This window comes from Branchiostoma belcheri, unplaced genomic scaffold, assembly GCF_001625305.1.
Source record: "Branchiostoma belcheri isolate BF01 breed outbred unplaced genomic scaffold, Haploidv18h27 scaffold240, whole genome shotgun sequence".
Classification (NCBI taxonomy): Eukaryota; Metazoa; Chordata; class Leptocardii; order Amphioxiformes; family Branchiostomatidae; genus Branchiostoma; species Branchiostoma belcheri.
The window spans coordinates 216759-222557 of record NW_017803844.1 but is presented as its reverse complement, the minus strand read 5'-3'; the positions used below and the strand labels follow the sequence as shown (position 1 = coordinate 222557).

Below are 5799 nucleotides of genomic sequence, written 5' to 3'. Positions count from 1 at the left end.
GGTTACATAATGTTGCATGTGCAATATGCAGGACTGAGTTCAAGAGGGGCTGCATGGTCACCCTATATATATATGAGTGTCTTTGAGTAACAATAAACAAAGCAGTGGTTTGTTAATTAAGCTGGGCCATGCGAAGGTAAACATAATTCATTTACTTTGCAAATGTTACCTCTCTAGTTTTGTGTACTTCCCTCTGCAGCCCCTGCCTCAGCAGGTTGTTCGTCGTGTGGATTCACGCGGTTTCCCCGTATCGCTGTGAGAAGCGCCCGATGAATAGTCACGATGTTTCCCCGAATTGCCTCCCTTAAGTCCGGTGTACGGACGATGCTTACGAGCGGGTTGATGACTGAGTTGAAAGCCAGAAGCAAAAGTGTGAAGTGGGCGGAAGATAGCATTTCTCCGCGTGTGAATTACACATGGGCCCGATCGCGAGCGGTGTGATCAGGAAGATGCAGGCCACCACCACGTGTATCAGAACTGTCCGCGCCTTCTGCACGCTTCTCTGGAATTTTCTGTTCTGTACGACCTGTTGAGGCTGACCATGATCATTCCCAGCCACATCTTGTGCAGGGTCGCCGCTGCCCTGAAGTGGCTGCACCTCGCCTGGCTGCCCTAGCCTGTTCTTTTGGCGCTGTTTGATCGCCACATACACACTGGCGTTTGTGAACAACATGATACCGACGAGAAGGAAAATCATGGCGCACACAAGACCTATAAAGGGTCGGGAGTAAAAGACATAACAGTCTGATATCGCCATATCCAGACAGTTCCAACCCATACTGGGTGAGAAAGTCAACAGGGACAGAACAATCAATGAAGAGGTAATGGCAATACCTGCATTACGTTTGGCACTGTGAGCGTGGGTGTGGAAATATATAGGATGCCTTATAGCAACATAGGTATCAATGGACAGTAGGGCTAGAGCCGATGCAGACATGACCTGACTATATATGATAAGATTCAAAATGTTCATGAAGGCATACAGTCCTGCCAATCCATCTCCCATTCCCTCCCAGGTCACACTTTGACAGAGAAGTGCAATGCCTGCAAGAAAGTCGGAAACAGCTAGATTGGCGAAATAGAAATAGAGTGGTTTGTGGAGTTTCCTTGTTCCAGCGATCCCCCACAGCATAGCAGAGTTAGGAATGATAATGAGAATCGCTGTCAGCCAGTAGATAACGTTGGTTCCTGTTGTCAACTCTCCAACAGTGGTGTAGGTGGAGCAGGCATCGTTGGCTTGGTCGTAGGACACTGTCTTGTTCCGTAGATACCACAGGATGCAGGAGAGCCGCCACTGGAACCTGTCATCTGATGCTGTATCCATGATAACCGGCGGAAGGACGGTGCTGCTGTTGTTGAACATGGTGAAGCTGATTCTGGTCAGGCGCAGCCGGAGGAACTTCAGTGACTTCAGCAGGATGAGAGCTGAGATCACACACAGTGGACGTCTGTGGGGCTGTGGGTGGTCTGACGAAGGCAGGATGAAGAGGTAGCCGTGCCTGAGTGAAAAGGCGACTGACTGAGCTCCGTGGGCAGATAACGTGTAGCTGGTATATAACAATGAACGTGCGTCATGTGCGGATCTCATTTGCTTATCGTTGAGAACCTCACAATTGGCCGGTAATTGTGGTGGAGAGCGTAAGCCCCACCTCTGATGACGAAGATTGTCCATAATGACAGGAACTGTTTCTACCCAGGGTCGTTTTTTATTGACAAAGGCGTTTTCATGCAGGTCCACACTTGTTCTTGTACCAAACAATTTTGCGAATGTGTTGTTCTTTTTAGATGATTGACATTTCCTGTTATTCTGTTCTTTCGGTATGGATCGGAGTGGATGCATTTAGGACATTATTTGATGCTTCCTGGCAACCAAGGTTGTAGTGTTTATCTACGTACCTCTAATACAAGGCAATTTATAGTTTCTGATTTTATCATGATGATAAGCAAAGGGGGTTACTGATGATGCGGGTGTCTTAGTATTTTAATATGTTAGGTTCTGTTTGTCATATATTAAAACTTCTGTCAATAAAGTTATTAGATTTTTAAGTACCTGTAATAGAAAAGGATTTTTTATATATTTGGATACCCAAAATTATTAGTCTCCGGTAGAGTGTGAAATGTAACGCATTATCATAAAAATATTGTGGACCAAGAAATTGCTTCTTGTTTTTGATACGCAGTAAGGCCACACCGACTTATTTTATGGATGACATCCTCTGAAGATAGAATTGCGACCAAAAATAAAAATGCTACTAAACCACAGGAACTTACTAAGCTAGTATTGTGAATTTGCATCAGTACATAGCAACGTCTACGACAAGCCAGCACATGCAGGCTTTTTGCGGAGTTTATGAGCTTCGGTAGCCTGGGTGCCATCCTCCAGAGTTACCACCTCCGAATTGTCGCTAACTACCATGGACTACCCAGGCCAAGAGCCAGGCCAGAGCCTCGGAGGACGTGATCTTTTATTATTATTTTTTTTGAGAAGAGGCGAAAATCAATGCACGCGCGGATGTCATCCATAAAATTAAATCAGTGTGGCCTTATTACATTTCTTGTACGGACACTGCGCATGCCAAAGTGATCACTCTCGCCACACTTATTACAAACCTGTTTTTGTCCCGCGTACCTCAGCCAGATAATAGCATTCCCAATCCTAAAACCATTTGGGATGTTTTTGTCTAACTCCATTCTGTATTGACGCATACCTTTCTTTATTTTGTCATTGCGGAGGATAGGTAGGACTTTTAGCCATGGATATCTTTCCGTATCTTGATAAGGTGGCTTGTACAATACCCTCTTTTAGATATGCCGAAACATTGATACAAGTCACATATGTACCCAAGAAATTACCTGTAATGTTAACATGGTCATAGATCGACCTCATATTTGTGTGTTTATTTGTTTATTAAGATTTTGCAGCACATGCGTGGAGGGGGAGGTGGGTCACCTTTACCAGCTCCCTCCCCTAATTACATCAGTAAAAAGCATTCTAAAACATTATTGGAATTAAGCACATTGATAACATACATACAAAAATATGGGCATGTAATACATGTATATCAGATATTACTCAACGTAGATATCAGCGCGGTCTTAATGCTATACATGTCTCACATCTGCAAGCCGCAGACCATGTACATATGATGTCTGTGTCAAAGTTGTCCTGAAACCTGTTGCTTACTGACAGGACAAGACACCGTTTTAATTGTCGACTGACTTGATGCTGCAACTCCCCCAAGACCCTAATTGGCGTTTCTAGTTTATTCCATTCGGCCGCTAGTCGGGGGATGTACGACATTGCAAATGTGGTACATCCCCCGACAAATATGTATTGTTGCTCCCTATTCCCTTGACGCCGTAGAGGAGAAGAGCATGCTGGAGTGGATTGAAGAGACCCCGATCCTATGGAACAGCAAGCTGATCCTGTTCAAACGCACTGATATGAAGGAGATTTTTGTATAGGATGGCCAGTGCCTGGAATGAAATGAAGTGGTGATGATGTATATAGCCTTATTTTAAGCTGTGTTAATATGTTGTAATTGTTGCCAATGTATTTATGTTTTGTAAATGTGTGTCATGTGTGTCTTGAAGGACCACAGGAAGAATAGCTGCAATACAATTTTTGCAAGCTAAGTCAGGTGGATCTCAATAAAGTCAAGTCAAGTCAAGTCAAGGAAGCCTTATTGGTGGAGATGGCTCAACAGGTTGGTAAGACGGCAGCCTACCTGAGTGGGTGGTGGCGTTCCATGAAGGATATGTTCATCAAGCTGGACAGGAAGAAGAGTGGGGATGAGGCCAAAGATCTCCCCGATAGGAAAGAGTGGATCCCGAAGTCATGTTCGTTCTTGCGACCGCTCATTCGCCACAAACCACAGCCATTGAAAAGTGTAAGTATAAAAGGGACTGCTAATTTTTCATTATGTCATTAATTACAAATATTTGTAACTATTTCTTCTATTTTGTTGCTGCCAATGCATTGTCATTATTGCAGATCAGAGGAGATGACACATGTCCAAGGCGAAGTACAAGGCCGCGAAGCCTGCAGTTTGGGGCATACACCGCAAGGTGGATATGGAAGACGACTCATTCTCTACCAATGGCGATGAACCTGCTTCTCCTTCACTGTGAGAGTCTTCCCTCCGTGATCAAGGTGTACAGTCGACATCGAAAACTTGGAGATACGTGATTTTACCTTTCAAAAACAGTCACTGATTGAAGAATATTCTACTAAAAGTTGTTTCTAGAATGTGACTTGAACAAAAGGCATGTCGAATAAACTTTTGATGTATATTTATGCAGCAATGTTAACAAGCTTTGCAGTTCAGCCAGAAGGGCACCGGAGGGCTGCTAGACCAACTATTTACACTGCAAGATGATTGGTTAAATCCTGCATGACGTCATTAACCCTATAAATAAGAATGCCCTCCCGGCTGACCACTGTGCAATCATTGAAGCCGTCCGCACGCCAGCCGGCAGCTCTGGTCCCAGGCTCCGCTGTCAGCTTCACCCCGCAGTCCGGCGGTTTTGGGAGGCTTCTACGATTTCTTTCGTTTTGAGAACGTGAGGAACACGCTGGAGGACGCACCGATAAAGTTTCAGAACGGATTTGCTATCTTTTCTTTGTTCTATCCACGGTTTTGGTTGTCTTCCCGAGTTAGTTGTTTTTCGTTTTGGCGGGAATGGTTTGCACGTGGTATCTAATTTTGTGACTTTTTTGGTTTTGTGTGTTAAGTTTGGCAGATATTTTGCTTTCTTTTGAGTGTTTTTGGCATGGTAAACGCTAGAGTATTGTGGTGTGTAGCATATAGCCATCGTCTTGCCTGAGTGTTTTTCCTGGTGTATTTCATGAGAGAATACTCAGTGGAAAACCCTTTCTAGACGATGGTGTGTATGGCGAACACCATGTTACTTTTAAGGCGTTGTACTGCACATTGTTGTAATGGTTAATATTTGGATGAAGTTCTGCACGAGGCATATGAACTTAACGGAAGTGTAAACTTGTGTTTGTGCAGGATCTCGACACTATGTCTATGTGAAGAGAGTTCGCGGCGCTGAAGGAAGAAGTCAACAAGATGAAGGGTGATTGTGTAGAGGGAATCAAAGAGGAACTGATTCAGCTGGCCAGTAGCTAGGCCTTCAGCTGCCTTTGACGCCCGATGTGCAGTCGGCTTGTTGGAAACTCTATCCGTCAGGGCTAAACATCAAAATCATCCGAAAGCGGAGGAATTTTCCGCTATATTGTTACAGCTAAGGCCGCTGGCCGACAGAGATTTCTTCAAGGACATTATTCTTGATATCTTGGGCTCGCCCGTGATTAAGCAGATTAATAAATCCATCGCTGGTTTTATCAAAAGCCATAAGCATCTCAGTAACGCTCAGGACGAGGGCGCAGGCCCATCTAGGCAGAGGAGAGGCTCGTACAGGCCGCGTCCGTACGGTAGAGGAGGTAGGAAAAAGGGCATTGGGCCTAAGATCCGCCTAAGAAATAGTAGATTGTAATTTTGCGGATATAATTTCTGAATTTTGATTTGATTGTACAGGAGCGGTGACAATTTGGGGCAGAGTCGGCTCAGTGCCTCCTCCTTATTTAGTCATGCCTTTAACGGTAGAACCCTCGAAGCCGCGTCTCTGCCATGATCTGAGATATCTAAACTTATAGATGAAGGACTGCCATGATCTGAGATATCTAAACTTATAGATGAAGGACTGCCATGATCTGAGATATCTAAACTTATAGATGAAGGACTCCCCTTTTAACCTGGATTCAATCATAGATCTCACAAGGTATATTCAGCT

The 5799-nt window shown here is 44.4% G+C and overlaps 1 pseudogene; it reads left to right on the top strand.

The window, feature by feature from the left end:
- The first annotated feature begins 3695 nt into the window (after positions 1-3695).
- Positions 3696-5799, top strand: part of LOC109471228 — a 15541-nt pseudogene continuing 13437 nt past the window's right edge.